Raw genomic sequence first — 24,690 nt, 5'->3', positions numbered from 1 at the left:
TGTTGAATAACTACTTTTTAAAGCCTCAATGTGACCAAAATTGCCATTTTTACAGACATTTTCTCCCACTCAGAAGCTTCTATTTCAACCAATTTCAGGCATTAAAATGACTCTAAATACACTTATTTTAGTTCCAAAATTGATAATTCACTTGCAATAGCCATTTACAGTCAAAAAATTAAACATTAAAAAATTACCATTTCTGACCATCTGGAGAAAGTTCAACAGGTCACGGGTAATCATTTTTCATCAGAAAATTTATGTTTTGGACTGTAGAAAAATTGATTCAAAATGTCATTTGGATTGTGCCTCATGTTGAATAACTACTTTTTAAAGCCTCAATGTGACAAAAATTGCCATTTTTACAGACTTTTTCTCCTTCTCAGAAGCTTCTATTTCGACCAATTTCAGGCATTAAAATGACTCTAAACACACTTATTTTAGTTCCAAAAGTGATAATTCACTTGCAATAGCCATTTACAGTCAAAAAATTAAACATTAAAAAAATTACCATTTCTGACCATCTGGAGAAAGTTCAACAGGTCACGGGTCATCATTTTTCATCAGAAAATTGATTTTTTGGACTGTAGAAAAATTGATTCAAAATGTCATTTGGATTGTGCCTCATGTTGAATAACTACTTTTTAAAGCCTCAATGTGACAAAAATTGCCATTTTTACAGACTTTTTCTCCTTCTCAGAAGCTTCTATTTCGACCAATTTCAGGCATTAAAATGACTCAAAACACACTTATTTTAGTTCCAAAAGAGATAATTCACATGCAATTGTCATCTACAGTCAAAAAATGAAACGTTAAAAAATTACGATTTCAGACCATCTGGAGAAAGTTTAACTGGTCACGGGTCATCGTTTTTCATCAGAAATTTGATTTTTTGGACTGTAGAAAAATTGATTCAAAATGTCATTTGGATTGTGCCTCATGTTGAATAACTACTTTTTAAAGCCTCAATGTGACAAAAATTGCCATTTTTACAGACTTTTTCTCCTTCTCAGAAGCTTCTATTTCGACCAATTTCAGGCATTAAAATGACTCAAAACACACTTATTTTAGTTCCAAAAGTGATAATTCACATGCAATTGTCATCTACAATCAAAAAATTAAACGTTAAAAAATTACGATTTCAGACCATCTGGAGAAAGTTTAACTGGTCACGGGTCATCGTTTTTCATCAGAAAATTGATTTTTTGGACTGTAGAAAAATTGATTCAAAATGTAATTTGGATTGTGCCTCATGTTGAATAACTACTTTTTAAAGCCTCAATGTGACAAAAATTGCCATTTTTACAGACTTTTTCTCCTTCTCAGAAGCTTCTATTTCAACCAATTTCAGGCATTAAAATGACTCAAAACACACTTATTTTAGTTCCAAAAGTGATAATTCACATGCAATTGTCATTTACAGTCAAAAAATGAAAAATTAAAAAATTAACATTTCTGACCATCTGGAGAAAGTCAACAGGTCACGGGTCATTGTTTTTCATCAGAAAATGGATTTTTGGGACTGTAGAAAAATTTATTCAAAATGTCATTTGGATTGTGCCTCATGTTGAATAACTACTTTTTAAAGCCTCAACGTGACCGAAATTGCCATTTTTATAGACTTTTTCTCCTACTCAGAAGCTTCTATTTCGACCTATTTCAGGCACTAAAATGACTCTAAACACACTTATTTTAGTTCCAAAAGTAATAATTCACATGCAATAGTCATTTACAGTCAAAAAATTTAAAATAAAAAAATTAAAATTTCTGACCATCTGGAGAAAGTACAACAGGTCATGGGTCATCGTTTTTCATCAGAAAATTGATTTTTTGGACTGTAGAAAAATTGATTCAAAATGTCATTTGGATTGTGCCTCATGTTGAATAACTACTTTTTAAAGCCTCAATGTGACGAAAATTGCCATTTTTACAGACTTTTTCTCCTTCTCAGAAGCTTTATTTCGACCAATTTCAGGCATTAAAATGACTCAAAACACACGTATTTTAGTTCCAAAAGTGATAATTCACATGCAATTGTCATTTACAGTCAAAAAATTAAACGTTAAAAAATTACCATTTCAGACCATCTGGAGAAAGTTTAACTGGTCACGGGTCATCGTTTTTCATCAGAAAATTGATTTTTTGGACTGTAGAAAAATTGATTCAAAATGTCATTTGGATTGTGCCTCATGTTGAATAACTACTTTTTAACGCCTCAAGGTGACCAAAATTGCCATTTTTATAGACTTTTCTCCTACTCAGAAGCTTCTATTTCGACCAATTTCAAGCATTAAAATGACTCTAAACACACCTATTTTAGTTCCAAAAGTGATAATTCACATGCAATAGTCATTTACAGTCATAAAATTAAACATTTAAAAATTACCATTTCTGACCATCTGGAGAAAGTTTGACTGGTCACGGGTCATCGTTTTTCATCAGAAAATTGATTTTTTGGACTGTAGAAAAATTGATTCAAAATGTCATTTGGATTGTGCCTCATGTTGAATAACTACTTTTTAAAGCCTCAATGTGACAAAAATTGCCATTTTTACAGACTTTTTCTCCTTCTCAGAAGCTTCTTTTTCGACCAATTTCAGGCATTAAAATGACTCAAAACACACTTATTTTAGTTCCAAAAGTGATAATTCACATGCAATAGTCATTTACAGTCAAAAAATTAAAAATAAAAAAATTATAATTTCTGACCATCTGGAGAAAGTACAACAGGTCACGGGTCATCGTTTTTCATCAGAAAATTGGTTTTTTGGACTGTAGAAAAATTGATTCAAAATGTCTTTTGGATTGTGCCTCATATTGAATAACTACTTTTTAAAGCCTTAATGTGACGAAAATTGCCATTTTTACAGACTTTTTCTCCATCTCAGAAGCTTCTATTTCGACCAATTTCAGGCATTAAAATGACTCAAAACACACTTATTTTAGTTCCAAAAGTGATAATTCACATGCAATTGTCATTTACAGTCAAAAAATGAAAAATTAAAAAATTAACATTTCTGACCATCTGGAGAAAGTCAACAGGTCATGGGTCATGGTTTTTCATCAGAAAATGGATTTTTGGGACTGTAGAAAAATTTATTCAAAATGTCATTTGGATTATGCCTCATGTTGAATAACTACTTTTTAAAGCCTCAACGTGACCGAAATTGCCATTTTTATAGACTTTTTCTCCTACTCAGAAGCTTCTATTTCGACGTATTTCAGGCACTAAAATGACTCTAAACACACTTATTTTAGTTCCAAAAGTGATAATTCACATGCAATAGTCATTTACAGTCAAAAAATTAAAAATAAAAAAATTTAAATTTCTGACCATCTGGAGAAAGTACAACAGGTTTTTCATCAGAAAATTGATTTTTTGGACTGTAGAAAAATTGATTCAAAATGTCATTTGGATTGTGCCTCATGTTGAATAACTACTTTTTAAAGCCTCAATGTGACGAAAATTGCCATTTTTACAGACTTTTTCTCCTTCTCAGAAGCTTCTATTTCGACCAGTTTCGGGCATTAAAATGACTCAAAACACACTTATTTTAGTTCCAAAAGTGATAATTCAAATGCAATTGTCATTTACAGTCAAAAAATTAAACGTTAAAAAATTACCATTTCAGACCATCTGGAGAAAGTTTAACTGGTCACGGGTCATCGTTTTTCATCAGAAAATTGATTTTTTGGACTGTAGAAAAATTGATTCAAAATGTCATTTGGATTGTGCCTCATTTTGAATAACTACTTTTTAAAGCCTCAATGTGACCAAAATTGCCATTTTTTTAGACTTTTTCTCCTACTCAGAAGCTTCTATTTCGACCAATTTCAGGCACTAAAATGACTCTAAACACACTTATTGTAATTCCAAAAGTGATAATTCACATGCAATAGTCATTTACAGTCAAAAAAATAAAAATAAAAAAATTAAAATTTCTGACCATCTGGAGAAAGTACAACAGGTCACGGGTCATCGTTTTTCATCAGAAAATTGATTTTTGGACTGTAGAAAAATTGATTCAAAATGTCATTTGGATTGTGCCTCATGTTGAATAACTACTTTTTAAAGCCTCAATGTGACAAAAATTGCCATTTTTACAGACTATTTCTCCCTCTCAGAAGCTTCTATTTCGACCAATTTCAGGCATTAAAATTACTCAAAACACACTTATTTTAGTTCCAAAAGTGATAATTCACATGCAATTGTCATTTACAGTCAAAAAATTAAACGTTAAAAAATTACCATTTCAGACCATCTGGAGAAAGTTTAACTGGTCACGGGTCATCGTTTTTCATCAGAAAATTGATTTTTTGGACTGTAGAAAAATTGATTTAAAATGTCATTTGGATTGCGCCTCATGTTGAATAACTACTTTTTAAAGCCTCAATGTGACCAAAATTGCCATTTTTATAGACTTTTCTCCCACTCAGAAGCTTCTATTTCCACCAATTTCGGGCATTAAAATGACTCTAAACACACGTATTTTATTTCCAAAAGTGATAATTCACATGCAATAGTCATTTACAGTCAAAAAATGAAAAATTAAAAAATTACCATTTTTGACCATCTGAAGAACGTTTGACAGGTCACGGGTCATCGTTTTTCATCAGAAAATTGATTTTTTGGACTGTAGAAAAATTGATTCAAAATGTCATGTGGATTGTGCCTCATGTTGAATAACTACTTTTTAAAGCCTTAATGTGACGAAAATTGCCATTTTTACAGACTTTTTCTCCTTCTCAGAAGCTTCTATTTCGACCAATTTCAGGCATTAAAATGACTCAAAACACACTTATTTTAGTTCCAAAAGTGATAATTCACATGCAATTGTCATTTACAGTCGAAAAATTATACGTTAAAAAATTACCATTTCAGACCATCTGGAGAAAGTTTAACTGGTCACGGGTCATCGTTTTTCATCAGAATTTTTTTTTTTTGGACTGTAGAAAAATTGATTCAAAATGTCATTTGGATTGTGCCTCATGTTGAATAACTACTTTTTAAAGCCTCAATGTGATGAAAATTGCCATTTTTACAGACTTTTTCTCCTTCTCAGAAGCTTTATTTCGACCAATTTCAGGCATTAAAATGACTCAAAACACACGTATTTTAGTTCCAAAAGTGATAATTCACATGCAATTGTCATTTACAGTCGAAAAATTATACGTTAAAAAATTATCATTTCAGACCATCTGGAGAAAGTTTAACTGGTCACGGGTCATCGTTTTTCATCAGAAAATTGATTTTTTGGACTGTACAAAAATTGATTCAAAATGTCATTTGGATTGTTCCTCATCTTGAATAACTACTTTTTAAAGCCTCAATATGAAGAAAATTGCCATTTTTACAGACTTTTTCTCCTTCTCCGAAGCTTCTATTTCGACCAATTTCAGGCATTAAAATGACTCAAAACACACTTATTTTAGTTCCAAAAGTGATAATTCACATGCAATTGTCATTTACAGTCGAAAAATTATACGTTAAAAAATTACCATTTCAGACCATCTGGAGAAAGTTTAACTGGTCACGGGTCATCGTTTTTCATCAGAAAATTGGTTTTTTGGACTGTAGAAAAATTGATTCAAAATGTCATTTGGATTGTGCCTCATGTTGAATAACTACTTTTTAAAGCCTCAATGTGACGAAAATTGCCATTTTTACAGACTTTTTCTCCTTCTCAGAAGCTTTATTTCGACCAATTTCAGGCATTAAAATGACTCAAAACACACGTATTTTAGTTCCAAAAGTGATAATTCACATGCAATTGTCATTTACAGTCGAAAAATGATACGATAAAAATTACCATTTCAGACCATCTGGAGAAAGTTTAACTGGTCACGGGTCATCGTTTTTCATCAGAAAATTGGTTTTTTGGACTGTAGAAAAATTGATTCAAAATGTCATTTGGATTGTGCCTCATGTTGAATAACTACTTTTTAAAGCCTCAATGTGACAAAAATTGCCATTTTTACAGACTTTTTCTCCGTCTCAGAAGCTTCTATTTCGACCAATTTCAGGCATTAAAATGACTCAAAACACACTTATTTTAGTTCCAAAAGTGATAATTCACATGCAATTGTCATTTGCAGTCAAAAAATTAAACATTAAAAAATTACCATTTCAGACCATCTGGAGAAAGTTTAACTGGTCACGGGTCATCGTTTTTCATCAGAAAATTGATTTTTTGGACTGTAGAAAAATTGATTTAAAATGTCATTTGGATTGCGCCTCATGTTGAATAACTACTTTTTAAAGCCTCAATGTGACCAAAATTGCCATTTTTACAGACATTTTCTCCCACTCAGAAGCTTCTATTTCGACCAATTTCAGGCATTAAAATGACTCTAAATACACTTATTTTAGTTCCAAAATTGATAATTCACTTGCAATAGCCATTTACAGTCAAAAAATTAAACATTAAAAAATTACAATTTCTGACCATCTGGAGAAAGTTCAACAGGTCACGGGTAATCATTGTTCATCAGAAAATTGATGTTTTGGACTGTAGAAAAATTGATTCAAAATGTCATTTGGATTGTGCCTCATGTTGAATAACTACTTTTTAAAGCCTCAATGTGACAAAAATTGCCATTTTTACAGACTTTTTCTCCTTCTCAGAAGCTTCTATTTCGACCAATTTCAGGCATTAAAATGACTCTAAACACACTTATTTTAGTTCCAAAAGTGATAATTCACTTGCAATAGCCATTTACAGTCAAAAAATTAAACATTAAAAAAATTACCATTTCTGACCATCTGGAGAAAGTTCAACAGGTCACGGGTCATCATTTTTCATCAGAAAATTGATTTTTTGGACTGTAGAAAAATTGATTCAAAATGTCATTTGGATTGCGCCTCATATTGAATAACTACTTTTTAAAGCCTCAATGTGACCAAAATTGCCATTTTTATAGACTTTTCTCCCACTCAGAAGCTTCTATTTCCTCCAATTTCGGGCATTAAAATGACTCTAAACACACGTATTTTATTTCCAAAAATGATAATTCACATGCAATAGTCATTTACAGTCAAAAAATGAAAAATAAAAAAATTACCATTTTTGACCATCTGAAGAACGTTTGACAGGTCACGGGTCATCGTTTTTCATCAGAAAATTGATTTTTTGGACTGTAGAAAAATTGATTCAAAATGTCATGTGGATTGTGCCTCATGTTGAATAACTACTTTTTAAAGCCTTAATGTGACGAAAATTGCCATTTTTACAGACTTTTTCTCCTTCTCAGAAGCTTCTATTTCAACCAATTTCAGGCATTAAAATGACTCAAAACACACTTATTTTAGTTCCAAAAGTGATAATTCACATGCAATTGTCATTTACAGTCGAAAAATAATACGTTAAAAAATTACCATTTCAGACCATCTGGAGAAAGTTTAACTGGTCACGGGTCATCGTTTTTCATCAGAATTTTTTTTTTTTGGACTGTAGAAAAATTGATTCAAAATGTCATTTGGATTGTGCCTCATGTTGAATAACTACTTTTTAAAGCCTCAATGTGATGAAAATTGCCATTTTTACAGACTTTTTCTCCTTCTCAGAAGCTTTATTTCGACCAATTTCAGGCATTAAAATGACTCAAAACACACGTATTTTAGTTCCAAAAGTGATAATTCACATGCAATTGTCATTTACAGTCGAAAAATTATACGTTAAAAAATTACCATTTCAGACCATCTGGAGAAAGTTTAACTGGTCACGGGTCATCGTTTTTCATCAGAAAATTGATTTTTTGGACTGTAGAAAAATTGATTCAAAATGTCATTTAGATTGTTCCTCATCTTGAATAACTACTTTTTAAAGCCTCAATATGAAGAAAATTGCCATTTTTACAGACTTTTTCTCCTTCTCCGAAGCTTCTATTTCGACCAATTTCAGGCATTAAAATGACTCAAAACACACTTATTTTAGTTCCAAAAGTGATAATTCACATGCAATTGTCATTTACAGTCGAAAAATTATACGTTAAAAAATTACCATTTCAGACCATCTGGAGAAAGTTTAACTGGTCACGGGTCATCGTTTTTCATCAGAAAATTGGTTTTTTGGACTGTAGAAAAATTGATTCAAAATGTCATTTGGATTGTGCCTCAATGTTGAATAACTACTTTTTAAAGCCTCAATGTGATGAAAATTGCCATTTTTACAGACTTTTTCTCCTTCTCAGAAGCTTTATTTCGACCAATTTCAGGCATTAAAATGACTCAAAACACACGTATTTTAGTTCCAAAAGTGATAATTCACATGCAATTGTCATTTACAGTCGAAAAATGATACGATAAAAATTACCATTTCAGACCATCTGGAGAAAGTTTAACTGGTCACGGGTCATCGTTTTTCAACAGAAAATTGGTTTTTTGGACTGTAGAAAAATTGATTCAAAATGTCATTTGGATTGTGCCTCCTTTTGAATAACTACTTTTTAAAGCCTCAATGTGACCAAAATTGCCATTTTTATAGACTTTTTCTCCTACTCAGAAGCTTCTATTTCGACCAATTTCAGGCACTAAAATGACTCTAAACACACTTATTTTAGTTCCAAAAGTGATAATTCACATGCAATAGTCATTTACAGTCAAAAAATTAAAAATAAAAAAATTTAAATTTCTGACCATCTGGAGAAAGTACAACAGGTCACGGGTCATCGTTTTTCATCAGAAAATTGATTTTTTGGACTGTAGAAAAATTGATTCAAAATGTCATTTGGATTGTGCCTCATGTTGAATAACTACTTTTTAAAGCCTCAATGTGACAAAAATTGCCATTTTTACAGACTTTTTCTCCGTCTCAGAAGCTTCTATTTCGACCAATTTCAGGCATTAAAATTACTCAAAGCACACTTATTTTAGTTCCAAAAGTGATAATTCACATGCAATTGTCATTTGCAGTCAAAAAATTAAACATTAAAAAATTACCATTTCAGACCATCTGGAGAAAGTTTAACTGGTCACGGGTCATCGTTTTTCATCAGAAAATTGATTTTTTGGACTGTAGAAAAATTGATTTAAAATGTCATTTGGATTGCGCCTCATGTTGAATAACTACTTTTTAAAGCCTCAATGTGACCAAAATTGCCATTTTTACAGACATTTTCTCCCACTCAGAAGCTTCTATTTCGACCAATTTCAGGCATTAAAATGACTCTAAATACACTTATTTTAGTTCCAAAATTGATAATTCACTTGCAATAGCCATTTACAGTCAAAAAATTAAACATTAAAAAATTACAATTTCTGACCATCTGGAGAAAGTTCAACAGGTCACGGGTAATCATTGTTCATCAGAAAATTGATGTTTTGGACTGTAGAAAAATTGATTCAAAATGTCATTTGGATTGTGCCTCATGTTGAATAACTACTTTTTAAAGCCTCAATGTGACAAAAATTGCCATTTTTACAGACTTTTTCTCCTTCTCAGAAGCTTCTATTTCGACAAATTTCAGGCATTAAAATGACTCTAAACACACTTATTTTAGTTCCAAAAGTGATAATTCACTTGCAATAGCCATTTACAGTCAAAAAATTAAACATTAAAAAAATTACCATTTCTGACCATCTGGAGAAAGTTCAACAGGTCACGGGTCATCATTTTTCATCAGAAAATTGATTTTTTGGACTGTAGAAAAATTGATTCAAAATGTCATTTGGATTGCGCCTCATATTGAATAACTACTTTTTAAAGCCTCAATGTGACCAAAATTGCCATTTTTATAGACTTTTCTCCCACTCAGAAGCTTCTATTTCCTCTAATTTCGGGCATTAAAATGACTCTAAACACACGTATTTTATTTCCAAAAATGATAATTCACATGCAATAGTCATTTACAGTCAAAAAATGAAAAATAAAAAAATTACCATTTTTGACCATCTGAAGAACGTTTGACAGGTCACGGGTCATCGTTTTTCATCAGAAAATTGATTTTTTGGACTGTAGAAAAATTGATTCAAAATGTCATTTGGATTGCGCCTCATGTTGAATAACTACTTTTTAAAGCCTCAATGTGACCAAAATTGCCATTTTTACAGACATTTTCTTCCACTCAGAAGCTTCTATTTCGACCAATTTCAGGCATTAAAATGACTCTAAATACACTTATTTTAGTTCCAAAATTGATAATTCACTTGCAATAGCCATTTACAGTCAAAAAATTAAACATTAAAAAATTACAATTTCTGACCATCTGGAGAAAGTTCAACAGGTCACGGGTAATCATTGTTCATCAGAAAATTGATGTTTTGGACTGTAGAAAAATTGATTCAAAATGACATTTGGATTGTGCCTCATGTTGAATAACAACTTTTTAAAGCCTCAATGTGACAAAAATTGCCATTTTTACAGACTTTTTCTCCTTCTCAGAAGCTTCTATTTCGACCAATTTCAGGCATTAAAATGACTCTAAACACACTTATTTTAGTTCCAAAAGTGATAATTCACTTGCAATAGCCATTTACAGTCAAAAAATTAAACATTAAAAAAATTACCATTTCTGACCATCTGGAGAAAGTTCAACAGGTCACGGGTCATCATTTTTCATCAGAAAATTGATTTTTTGGACTGTAGAAAAATTGATTCAAAATGTCATTTGGATTGCGCCTCATATTGAATAACTACTTTTTAAAGCCTCAATGTGACCAAAATTGCCATTTTTATAGACTTTTCTCCCACTCAGAAGCTTCTATTTCCTCCAATTTCGGGCATTAAAATGACTCTAAACACACGTATTTTATTTCCAAAAATGATAATTCACATGCAATAGTCATTTACAGTCAAAAAATGAAAAATAAAAAAATTACCATTTTTGACCATCTGAAGAACGTTTGACAGGTCACGGGTCATCGTTTTTCATCAGAAAATTGATTTTTTGGACTGTAGAAAAATTGATTCAAAATGTCATTTGGATTGCGCCTCATGTTGAATAACTACTTTTTAAAGCCTCAATGTGACCAAAATTGCCATTTTTACAGACATTTTCTTCCACTCAGAAGCTTCTATTTCGACCAATTTCAGGCATTAAAATGACTCTAAATACACTTATTTTAGTTCCAAAATTGATAATTCACTTGCAATAGCCATTTACAGTCAAAAAATTAAACATTAAAAAATTACAATTTCTGACCATCTGGAGAAAGTTCAACAGGTCACGGGTAATCATTGTTCATCAGAAAATTGATGTTTTGGACTGTAGAAAAATTGATTCAAAATGACATTTGGATTGTGCCTCATGTTGAATAACAACTTTTTAAAGCCTCAATGTGACAAAAATTGCCATTTTTACAGACTTTTTCTCCTTCTCAGAAGCTTCTATTTCGACCAATTTCAGGCATTAAAATGACTCTAAACACACTTATTTTAGTTCCAAAAGTGATAATTCACTTGCAATAGCCATTTACAGTCAAAAAATTAAACATTAAAAAAATTACCATTTCTGACCATCTGGAGAAAGTTCAACAGGTCACGGGTCATCATTTTTCATCATAAAATTGATTTTTTGGACTGTAGAAAAATTGATTCAAAATGTCATTTGGATTGCGCCTCATATTGAATAACTACTTTTTAAAGCCTCAATGTGACCAAAATTGCCATTTTTATAGACTTTTCTCCCACTCAGAAGCTTCTATTTCCACCAATTTCGGGCATTAAAATGACTCTAAACACACGTATTTTATTTCCAAAAGTGATAATTCACATGCAATAGTCATTTACAGTCAAAAAATGAAAAATTAAAAAATTACCATTTTTGACCATCTGAAGAACGTTTGACAGGTCACGGGTCATCGTTTTTCATCAGAAAATTGATTTTTTGGACTGTAGAAAAATTGATTCAAAATGTCATTTGGATTGTGCCTCATGTTGAATAACTACTTTTTAAAGCCTCAATGTGACAAAAATTGCCATTTTTACAGACTTTTTCTCCTTCTCAGAAGCTTCTATTTCGACCAATTTCAGGCATTAAAATGACTCAAAACACACTTATTTTAGTTCCAAAATTGATAATTCACATGCAATTGTCATCTACAATCAAAAAATTAAACGTTAAAAAATTACGATTTCAGACCATCTGGAGAAAGTTTAACTGGTCACGGGTCATCGTTTTTCATCAGAAAATTGATTTTTTGGACTGTAGAAAAATTGATTCAAAATGTAATTTGGATTGTGCCTCATGTTGAATAACAACTTTTTAAAGCCTCAATGTGACAAAAATTGCCATTTTTACAGACTTTTTCTCCTTCTCAGAAGCTTCTATTTCAACCAATTTCAGGCATTAAAATGACTCAAAACACACTTATTTTAGTTCCAAAAGTGATAATTCACATGCAATTGTCATTTACAGTCAAAAAATGAAAAATTAAAAAATTAACATTTCTGACCATCTGGAGAAAGTCAACAGGTCACGGGTCATTGTTTTTCATCAGAAAATGGATTTTTGGGACTGTAGAAAAATTTATTCAAAATGTCATTTGGATTGTGCCTCATGTTGAATAACTACTTTTTAAAGCCTCAACGTGACCGAAATTGCCATTTTTATAGACTTTTTCTCCTACTCAGAAGCTTCTATTTCGACCTATTTCAGGCACTAAAATGACTCTAAACACCCTTATTTTAGTTCCAAAAGTAATAATTCACATGCAATAGTCATTTACAGTCAAAAAATTTAAAATAAAAAAATTAAAATTTCTGACCATCTGGAGAAAGTACAACAGGTCATGGGTCATCGTTTTTCATCAGAAAATTGATTTTTTGGACTGTAGAAAAATTGATTCAAAATGTCATTTGGATTGTGCCTCATGTTGAATAACTACTTTTTAAAGCCTCAATGTGACGAAAATTGCCATTTTTACAGACTTTTTCTCCTTCTCAGAAGCTTTATTTCGACCAATTTCAGGCATTAAAATGACTCAAAACACACGTATTTTAGTTCCAAAAGTGATAATTCACATGCAATTGTCATTTACAGTCAAAAAATTAAACGTTAAAAAATTACCATTTCAGACCATCTGGAGAAAGTTTAACTGGTCACGGGTCATCGTTTTTCATCAGAAAATTGATTTTTTGGACTGTAGAAAAATTGATTCAAAATGTCATTTGGATTGTGCCTCATGTTGAATAACTACTTTTTAACGCCTCAAGGTGACCAAAATTGCCATTTTTATAGACTTTTCTCCTACTCAGAAGCTTCTATTTCGACCAATTTCAAGCATTAAAATGACTCTAAACACACCTATTTTAGTTCCAAAAGTGATAATTCACATGCAATAGTCATTTACAGTCATAAAATTAAACATTTAAAAATTACCATTTCTGACCATCTGGAGAAAGTTTGACTGGTCACGGGTCATCGTTTTTCATCAGAAAATTGATTTTTTGGACTGTAGAAAAATTGATTCAAAATGTCATTTGGATTGTGCCTCATGTTGAATAACTACTTTTTAAAGCCTCAATGTGACAAAAATTGCCATTTTTACAGACTTTTTCTCCTTCTCAGAAGCTTCTTTTTCGACCAATTTCAGGCATTAAAATGACTCAAAACACACTTATTTTAGTTCCAAAAGTGATAATTCACATGCAATAGTCATTTACAGTCAAAAAATTAAAAATAAAAAAATTATAATTTCTGACCATCTGGAGAAAGTACAACAGGTCACGGGTCATCGTTTTTCATCAGAAAATTGGTTTTTTGGACTGTAGAAAAATTGATTCAAAATGTCTTTTGGATTGTGCCTCATATTGAATAACTACTTTTTAAAGCCTTAATGTGACGAAAATTGCCATTTTTACAGACTTTTTCTCCATCTCAGAAGCTTCTATTTCGACCAATTTCAGGCATTAAAATGACTCAAAACACACTTATTTTAGTTCCAAAAGTGATAATTCACATGCAATTGTCATTTACAGTCAAAAAATGAAAAATTAAAAAATTAACATTTCTGACCATCTGGAGAAAGTCAACAGGTCATGGGTCATGGTTTTTCATCAGAAAATGGATTTTTGGGACTGTAGAAAAATGTATTCAAAATGTCATTTGGATTATGCCTCATGTTGAATAACTACTTTTTAAAGCCTCAACGTGACCGAAATTGCCATTTTTATAGACTTTTTCTCCTACTCAGAAGCTTCTATTTCGACGTATTTCAGGCACTAAAATGACTCTAAACACACTTATTTTAGTTCCAAAAGTGATAATTCACATGCAATAGTCATTTACAGTCAAAAAATTAAAAATAAAAAAATTTAAATTTCTGACCATCTGGAGAAAGTACAAGAGGTTTTTCATCAGAAAATTGATTTTTTGGACTGTAGAAAAATTGATTCAAAATGTCATTTGGATTGTGCCTCATGTTGAATAACTACTTTTTAAAGCCTCAATGTGACGAAAATTGCCATTTTTACAGACTTTTTCTCCTTTTCAGAAGCTTCTATTTCGACCAGTTTCGGGCATTAAAATGACTCAAAACACACTTATTTTAGTTCCAAAAGTGATAATTCAAATGCAATTGTCATTTACAGTCAAAAAATTAAACGTTAAAAAATTACCATTTCAGACCATCTGGAGAAAGTTTAACTGGTCACGGGTCATCGTTTTTCATCAGAAAATTGATTTTTTGGACTGTAGAAAAATTGATTCAAAATGTCATTTGGATTGTGCCTCATTTTGAATAACTACTTTTTAAAGCCTCAATGTGACCAAAATTGCCATTTTTTTAGACTTTTTCTCCTACTCAGAAGCTTCTATTTCGACCAATTTCAGGCACTAAAATGACTCTAAACACACTTATTGTAATTCCAAAAGTGATAATTCACATGCAATAGTCATTTACAGTCAAAAAAATAAAAATAAAAAAATTAAAATTTCTGACCATCTGGAGAAAGTACAACAGGTCACGGGTCATCGTTTTTCATCAGAAAATTGATTTTTGGACTGTAGAAAAATTGATTCAAAATGTCATTTGGATTGTGCCTCATGTTGAATAACTACTTTTTAAAGCCTCAATGTGACAAAAATTGCCATTTTTACAGACTATTTCTCCGTCTCAGAAGCTTCTATTTCGACCAATTTCAGGCATTAAAATTACTCAAAACACACTTATTTTAGTTCCAAAAGTGATAATTCACATGCAATTGTCATTTACAGTCAAAAAATTAAACGTTAAAAAATTACCATTTCAGACCATCTGGAGAAAGTTTAACTGGTCACGGGTCATCGTTTTTCATCAGAAAATTGATTTTTTGGACTGTAGAAAAATTGATTTAAAATGTCATTTGGATTGCGCCTCATGTTGAATAACTACTTTTTAAAGCCTCAATGTGACCAAAATTGCCATTTTTATAGACTTTTCTCCCACTCAGAAGCTTCTATTTCCACCAATTTCGGGCATTAAAATGACTCTAAACACACGTATTTTATTTCCAAAAGTGATAATTCACATGCAATAGTCATTTACAGTCAAAAAATGAAAAATTAAAAAATTACCATTTTTGACCATCTGAAGAACGTTTGACAGGTCACGGGTCATCGTTTTTCATCAGAAAATTGATTTTTTGGACTGTAGAAAAATTGATTCAAAATGTCATGTGGATTGTGCCTCATGTTGAATAACTACTTTTTAAAGCCTTAATGTGACGAAAATTGCCATTTTTACAGACTTTTTCTCCTTCTCAGAAGCTTCTATTTCGACCAATTTCAGGCATTAAAATGACTCAAAACACACTTATTTTAGTTCCAAAAGTGATAATTCACATGCAATTGTCATTTACAGTCGAAAAATTATACGTTAAAAAATTACCATTTCAGACCATCTGGAGAAAGTTTAACTGGTCACGGGTCATCGTTTTTCATCAGAATTTTTTTTTTTGGACTGTAGAAAAATTGATTCAAAATGTCATTTGGATTGTGCCTCATGTTGAATAACTACTTTTTAAAGCCTCAATGTGATGAAAATTGCCATTTTTACAGACTTTTTCTCCTTCTCAGAAGCTTTATTTCGACCAATTTCAGGCATTAAAATGACTCAAAACACACGTATTTTAGTTCCAAAAGTGATAATTCACATGCAATTGTCATTTACAGTCGAAAAATTATACGTTAAAAAATTACCATTTCAGACCATCTGGAGAAAGTTTAACTGGTCACGGGTCATCGTTTTTCATCAGAAAATTGATTTTTTGGACTGTAGAAAAATTGATTCAAAATGTCATTTGGATTGTTCCTCATCTTGAATAACTACTTTTTAAAGCCTCAATATGAAGAAAATTGCCATTTTTACAGACTTTTTCTCCTTCTCCGAAGCTTCTATTTCGACCAATTTCAGGCATTAAAATGACTCAAAACACACTTATTTTAGTTCCAAAAGTGATAATTCACATGCAATTGTCATTTACAGTCGAAAAATTATACGTTAAAAAATTACCATTTCAGACCATCTGGAGAAAGTTTAACTGGTCACGGGTCATCGTTTTTCATCAGAAAATTGGTTTTTTGGACTGTAGAAAAATTGATTCAAAATGTCATTTGGATTGTGCCTCATGTTGAATAACTACTTTTTAAAGCCTCAATGTGACGGAAATTGCCATTTTTACAGACTTTTTCTCCTTCTCAGAAGCTTTATTTCGACCAATTTCAGGCATTAAAATGACTCAAAACACACGTATTTTAGTTCCAAAAGTGATAATTCACATGCAATTGTCATTTACAGTCGAAAAATGATACGATAAAAATTACCATTTCAGACCATCTGGAGAAAGTTTAACTGGTCACGGGTCATCGTTTTTCATCAGAAAATTGGTTTTTTGGACTGTAGAAAAATTGATTCAAAATGTCATTTGGATTGTGCCTCCTTTTGAATAACTACTTTTTAAAGCCTCAATGTGACCAAAATTGCCATTTTTATAGACTTTTTCTCCTACTCAGAAGCTTCTATTTCGACCAATTTCAGGCACTAAAATGACTCTAAACACACTTATTTTAGTTCCAAAAGTGATAATTCACATGCAATTGTCATTTGCAGTCAAAAAATTAAACATTAAAAAATTACCATTTCAGACCATCTGGAGAAAGTTTAACTGGTCACGGGTCATCGTTTTTCATCAGAAAATTGATTTTTTGGACTGTAGAAAAATTGATTTAAAATGTCATTTGGATTGCGCCTCATGTTGAATAACTACTTTTTAAAGCCTCAATGTGACCAAAATTGCCATTTTTACAGACATTTTCTCCCACTCAGAAGCTTCTATTTCGACCAATTTCAGGCATTAAAATGACTCTAAATACACTTATTTTAGTTCCAAAATTGATAATTCACTTGCAATAGCCATTTACAGTCAAAAAATTAAACATTAAAAAATTACAATTTCTGACCATCTGGAGAAAGTTCAACAGGTCACGGGTAATCATTGTTCATCAGAAAATTGATGTTTTGGACTGTAGAAAAATTGATTCAAAATGTCATTTGGATTGTGCCTCATGTTGAATAACTACTTTTTAAAGCCTCAATGTGACAAAAATTGCCATTTTTACAGACTTTTTCTCCTTCTCAGAAGCTTCTATTTCGACCAATTTCAGGCATTAAAATGACTCTAAACACACTTATTTTAGTTCCAAAAGTGATAATTCACTTGCAATAGCCATTTACAGTCAAAAAATTAAACATTAAAAAAATTACCATTTCTGACCATCTGGAGAAAGTTCAACAGGTCACGGGTCATCATTTTTCATCAGAAAATTGATTTTTTGGACTGTAGAAAAATTGATTCAAAATGTCATTTGGATTGCGCCTCATATTGAATAACTACTTTTTAAAGCCTCAATGTGACCAAAATTGCCATTTTTATAGACTTTTCTCCCACTCAGAAGCTTCTATTTCCTCCAATTTCGGGCATTAAAATGACTCTAAACACACGTATTTTATTTCCAAAAATGATAATTCACATGCAATAGTCATTTACAGTCAAAAAATGAAAAATAAAAAAATTACCATTTTTGACCATCTGAAGAACGTTTGACAGGTCACGGGTCATCGTTTTTCATCAGAAAATTGATTTTTTGGACTGTAGAAAAATTGATTCAAAATGTCATTTAGATTGCGCCTCATGTTGAATAACTACTTTTTAAAGCCTCAATGTGACGAAAATTGCCATTTTTACAGACTTTTTCTCCTTCTCAGAAGCTTCTATTTCGACCAATTTCAGGCATTAAAATGACTCTAAACACACTTATTTTAGTTCCAAAAGTGATAATTCACTTGCAATAGCCATTTACAGTCAAAAAATTAAACATTAAAAAAATTACCATTTCTGACCATCTGGAGAAAGTTCAACAGGTCACGGGTCATCATTTTTCATCAGAAAATTGATTTTTTGGACTGTAGAAAAATTGATTCAAAATGTCATTTGGATTGCGCCTCATATTGAATAACTACTTTTTAAAGCCTCAATGTGACCAAAATTGCCATTTTTATAGACTTTTCTCCCACTCAGAAGCTTCTATTTCCTCCAATTTCGGGCATTAAAATGACTCTAAACACACGTATTTTATTTCCAAAAATGATAATTCACATGCAATAGTCATTTACAGTCAAAAAAATAAAAATAAAAAAATTAAAATTTCTGACCATCTGGAGAAAGTACAACAGGTCACGGGTCATCGTTTTTCATCAGAAAATTGATTTTTGGACTGTAGAAAAATTGATTCAAAATGTCATTTGGATTGTGCCTCATGTTGAATAACTACTTTTTAAAGCCTCAATGTGACAAAAATTGCCATTTTTACAGACTATTTCTCCGTCTCAGAAGCTTCTATTTCGACCAATTTCAGGCATTAAAATTACTCAAAACACACTTATTTTAGTTCCAAAAGTGATAATTCACATGCAATTGTCATTTACAGTCAAAAAATTAAACGTTAAAAAATTACCATTTCAGACCATCTGGAGAAAGTTTAACTGGTCACGGGTCATCGTTTTTCATCAGAAAATTGATTTTTTGGACTGTAGAAAAATTGATTTAAAATGTCATTTGGATTGCGCCTCATGTTGAATAACTACTTTTTAAAGCCTCAATGTGACCAAAATTGCCATTTTTATAGACTTTTCTCCCACTCAGAAGCTTCTATTTCCACCAATTTCGGGCATTAAAATGACTCTAAACACACGTATTTTATTTCCAAAAGTGATAATTCACATGCAATAGTCATTTACAGTCAAAAAATGAAAAATTAAAAAATTACCATTTTTGACCATCTGAAGAACGTTTGACAGGTCACGGGTCATCGTTTTTCATCAGAAAATTGATTTTTTGGACTGTAGAAAAATTGATTCAAAATGTCATGTGGATTGTGCCTCATGTTGAATAACTACTTTTTAAAGCCTTAATGTGACGAAAATTGCCATTTTTACAGACTTTTTCTCCTTCTCAGAAGCTTCTATTTCGACCAATTTCAGGCATTAAAATGACTCAAAACACACTTATTTTAGTTCCAAAAGTGATAATTCACATGCAATTGTCATTTACAGTCGAAAAATTATACGTTAAAAAATTACCATTTCAGACCATCTGGAGAAAGTTTAACTGGTCACGGGTCATCGTTTTTCATCAGAATTTTTTTTTTTGGACTGTAGAAAAATTGATTCAAAATGTCATTTGGATTGTGCCTCATGTTGAATAACTACTTTTTAAAGCCTCAATGTGATGAAAATTGCCATTTTTACAGACTTTTTCTCCTTCTCAGAAGCTTTATTTCGACCAATTTCAGGCATTAAAATGACTCAAAACACACGTATTTTAGTTCCAAAAGTGATAATTCACATGCAATTGTCATTTACAGTCGAAAAATTATACGTTAAAAAATTACCATTTCAGACCATCTGGAGAAAGTTTAACTGGTCACGGGTCATCGTTTTTCATCAGAAAATTGATTTTTTGGACTGTAGAAAAATTGATTCAAAATGTCATTTGGATTGTTCCTCATCTTGAATAACTACTTTTTAAAGCCTCAATATGAAGAAAATTGCCATTTTTACAGACTTTTTCTCCTTCTCCGAAGCTTCTATTTCGACCAATTTCAGGCATTAAAATGACTCAAAACACACTTATTTTAGTTCCAAAAGTGATAATTCACATGCAATTGTCATTTACAGTCGAAAAATTATACGTTAAAAAATTACCATTTCAGACCATCTGGAGAAAGTTTAACTGGTCACGGGTCATCGTTTTTCATCAGAAAATTGGTTTTTTGGACTGTAGAAAAATTGATTCAAAATGTCATTTGGATTGTGCCTCATGTTGAATAACTACTTTTTAAAGCCTCAATGTGACGGAAATTGCCATTTTTACAGACTTTTTCTCCTTCTCAGAAGCTTTATTTCGACCAATTTCAGGCATTAAAATGACTCAAAACACACGTATTTTAGTTCCAAAAGTGATAATTCACATGCAATTGTCATTTACAGTCGAAAAATGATACGATAAAAATTACCATTTCAGACCATCTGGAGAAAGTTTAACTGGTCACGGGTCATCGTTTTTCATCAGAAAATTGGTTTTTTGGACTGTAGAAAAATTGATTCAAAATGTCATTTGGATTGTGCCTCCTTTTGAATAACTACTTTTTAAAGCCTCAATGTGACCAAAATTGCCATTTTTATAGACTTTTTCTCCTACTCAGAAGCTTCTATTTCGACCAATTTCAGGCACTAAAATGACTCTAAACACACTTATTTTAGTTCCAAAAGTGATAATTCACATGCAATTGTCATTTGCAGTCAAAAAATTAAACATTAAAAAATTACCATTTCAGACCATCTGGAGAAAGTTTAACTGGTCACGGGTCATCGTTTTTCATCAGAAAATTGATTTTTTGGACTGTAGAAAAATTGATTTAAAATGTCATTTGGATTGCGCCTCATGTTGAATAACTACTTTTTAAAGCCTCAATGTGACCAAAATTGCCATTTTTACAGACATTTTCTCCCACTCAGAAGCTTCTATTTCGACCAATTTCAGGCATTAAAATGACTCTAAATACACTTATTTTAGTTCCAAAATTGATAATTCACTTGCAATAGCCATTTACAGTCAAAAAATTAAACATTAAAAAATTACAATTTCTGACCATCTGGAGAAAGTTCAACAGGTCACGGGTAATCATTGTTCATCAGAAAATTGATGTTTTGGACTGTAGAAAAATTGATTCAAAATGTCATTTGGATTGTGCCTCATGTTGAATAACTACTTTTTAAAGCCTCAATGTGACAAAAATTGCCATTTTTACAGACTTTTTCTCCTTCTCAGAAGCTTCTATTTCGACCAATTTCAGGCATTAAAATGACTCTAAACACACTTATTTTAGTTCCAAAAGTGATAATTCACTTGCAATAGCCATTTACAGTCAAAAAATTAAACATTAAAAAAATTACCATTTCTGACCATCTGGAGAAAGTTCAACAGGTCACGGGTCATCATTTTTCATCAGAAAATTGATTTTTTGGACTGTAGAAAAATTGATTCAAAATGTCATTTGGATTGCGCCTCATATTGAATAACTACTTTTTAAAGCCTCAATGTGACCAAAATTGCCATTTTTATAGACTTTTCTCCCACTCAGAAGCTTCTATTTCCTCCAATTTCGGGCATTAAAATGACTCTAAACACACGTATTTTATTTCCAAAAATGATAATTCACATGCAATAGTCATTTACAGTCAAAAAATGAAAAATAAAAAAATTACCATTTTTGACCATCTGAAGAACGTTTGACAGGTCACGGGTCATCGTTTTTCATCAGAAAATTGATTTTTTGGACTGTAGAAAAATTGATTCAAAATGTCATTTAGATTGCGCCTCATGTTGAATAACTACTTTTTAAAGCCTCAATGTGACGAAAATTGCCATTTTTACAGACTTTTTCTCCTTCTCAGAAGCTTCTATTTCGACCAATTTCAGGCATTAAAATGACTCTAAACACACTTATTTTAGTTCCAAAAGTGATAATTCACTTGCAATAGCCATTTACAGTCAAAAAATTAAACATTAAAAAAATTACCATTTCTGACCATCTGGAGAAAGTTCAACAGGTCACGGGTCATCATTTTTCATCAGAAAATTGATTTTTTGGACTGTAGAAAAATTGATTCAAAATGTCATTTGGATTGCGCCTCATATTGAATAACTACTTTTTAAAGCCTCAATGTGACCAAAATTGCCATTTTTATAGACTTTTCTCCCACTCAGAAGCTTCTATTTCCTCCAATTTCGGGCATTAAAATGACTCTAAACACACGTATTTTATTTCCAAAAATGATAATTCACATGCAATAGTCATTTATAGTCAAAAAATGAAAAATAAAAAAATTACCATTTTTGACCATCTGAAGAACGTTTGACAGGTCACGGGTCATCGTTTTTCATCAGAAAATTGATTTTTTGGACTGTAGAAAAATTGATTCAAAATGTCATTTGGATTGCGCCTCATGTTGAATAACTACTTTTTAAAGCCTCAATGTGACCAAAATTGCCATTTTTACAGACATTTTCTTCCACTCAGAAGCTTCTATTTCGACCAATTTCAGGCATTAAAATGACTCTAAATACACTTATTTTAGTTCCAAAATTGATAATTCACTTGCAATAGCCATTTACAGTCAAAAAATTAAACATTAAAAAATTACAATTTCTGACCATCTGGAGAAAGTTCAACAGGTCACGGGTAATCATTGTTCATCAGAAAATTGATGTTTTGGACTGTAGAAAAATTGATTCAAAATGACATTTGGATTGTGCCTCATGTTGAATAACAACTTTTTAAAGCCTCAATGTGACAAAAATTGCCATTTTTACAGACTTTTTCTCCTTCTCAGAAGCTTCTATTTTGACCAATTTCAGGCATTAAAATGACTCTAAACACACGTATTTTATTTCCAAAAGTGATAATTCACATGCAATAGTCATTTACAGTCAAAAAATGAAAAATTAAAAAATTACCATTTTTGACCATCTGAAGAACGTTTGACAGGTCACGGGTCATCGTTTTTCATCAGAAAATTGATTTTTTGGACTGTAGAAAAATTGATTCAAAATGTCATTTGGATTGTGCCTCATGTTGAATAACTACTTTTTAAAGCCTCAATGTGACAAAAATTGCCATTTTTACAGACTTTTTCTCCTTCTCAGAAGCTTCTATTTCGACCAATTTCAGGCATTAAAATGACTCAAAACACACTTATTTTAGTTCCAAAATTGATAATTCACATGCAATTGTCATCTACAATCAAAAAATTAAACGTTAAAAAATTACGATTTCAGACCATCTGGAGAAAGTTTAACTGGTCACGGGTCATCGTTTTTCATCAGAAAATTGATTTTTTGGACTGTAGAAAAATTGATTCAAAATGTAATTTGGATTGTGCCTCATGTTGAATAACTACTTTTTAAAGCCTCAATGTGACAAAAATTGCCATTTTTACAGACTTTTTCTCCTTCTCAGAAGCTTCTATTTCAACCAATTTCAGGCATTAAAATGACTCAAAACACACTTATTTTAGTTCCAAAAGTGATAATTCACATGCAATTGTCATTTACAGTCAAAAAATGAAAAATTAAAAAATTAACATTTCTGACCATCTGGAGAAAGTCAACAGGTCACGGGTCATTGTTTTTCATCAGAAAATGGATTTTTGGGACTGTAGAAAAATTTATTCAAAATGTCATTTGGATTGTGCCTCATGTTGAATAACTACTTTTTAAAGCCTCAACGTGACCGAAATTGCCATTTTTATAGACTTTTTCTCCTACTCAGAAGCTTCTATTTCGACCTATTTCAGGCACTAAAATGACTCTAAACACACTTATTTTAGTTCCAAAAGTAATAATTCACATGCAATAGTCATTTACAGTCAAAAAATTTAAAATAAAAAAATTAAAATTTCTGACCATCTGGAGAAAGTACAACAGGTCATGGGTCATCGTTTTTCATCAGAAAATTGATTTTTTGGACTGTAGAAAAATTGATTCAAAATGTCATTTGGATTGTGCCTCATGTTGAATAACTACTTTTTAAAGCCTCAATGTGACGAAAATTGCCATTTTTACAGACTTTTTCTCCTTCTCAGAAGCTTTATTTCGACCAATTTCAGGCATTAAAATGACTCAAAACACACGTATTTTAGTTCCAAAAGTGATAATTCACATGCAATTGTCATTTACAGTCAAAAAATTAAACGTTAAAAAATTACCATTTCAGACCATCTGGAGAAAGTTTAACTGGTCACGGGTCATCGTTTTTCATCAGAAAATTGATTTTTTGGACTGTAGAAAAATTGATTCAAAATGTCATTTAGATTGTGCCTCATGTTGAATAACTACTTTTTAAAGCCTCAATGTGACGAAAATTGCCATTTTTACAGACTTTTTCTCCTTCTCAGAAGCTTTATTTCGACCAATTTCAGGCATTAAAATGACTCAAAACACACGTATTTTAGTTCCAAAAGTGATAATTCACATGCAATTGTCATTTACAGTCGAAAAATGATACGATAAAAATTACCATTTCAGACCATCTGGAGAAAGTTTAACTGGTCACGGGTCATCGTTTTTCATCAGAAAATTGGTTTTTTGGACTGTAGAAAAATTGATTCAAAATGTCATTTGGATTGTGCCTCATGTTGAATAACTACTTTTT

This window comes from Triturus cristatus, chromosome 9 (assembly GCF_964204655.1).
Source record: "Triturus cristatus chromosome 9, aTriCri1.1, whole genome shotgun sequence".
NCBI classification, from domain to species: Eukaryota; Metazoa; Chordata; class Amphibia; order Caudata; family Salamandridae; genus Triturus; species Triturus cristatus.
This window is presented reverse-complemented; position numbering follows the sequence as displayed.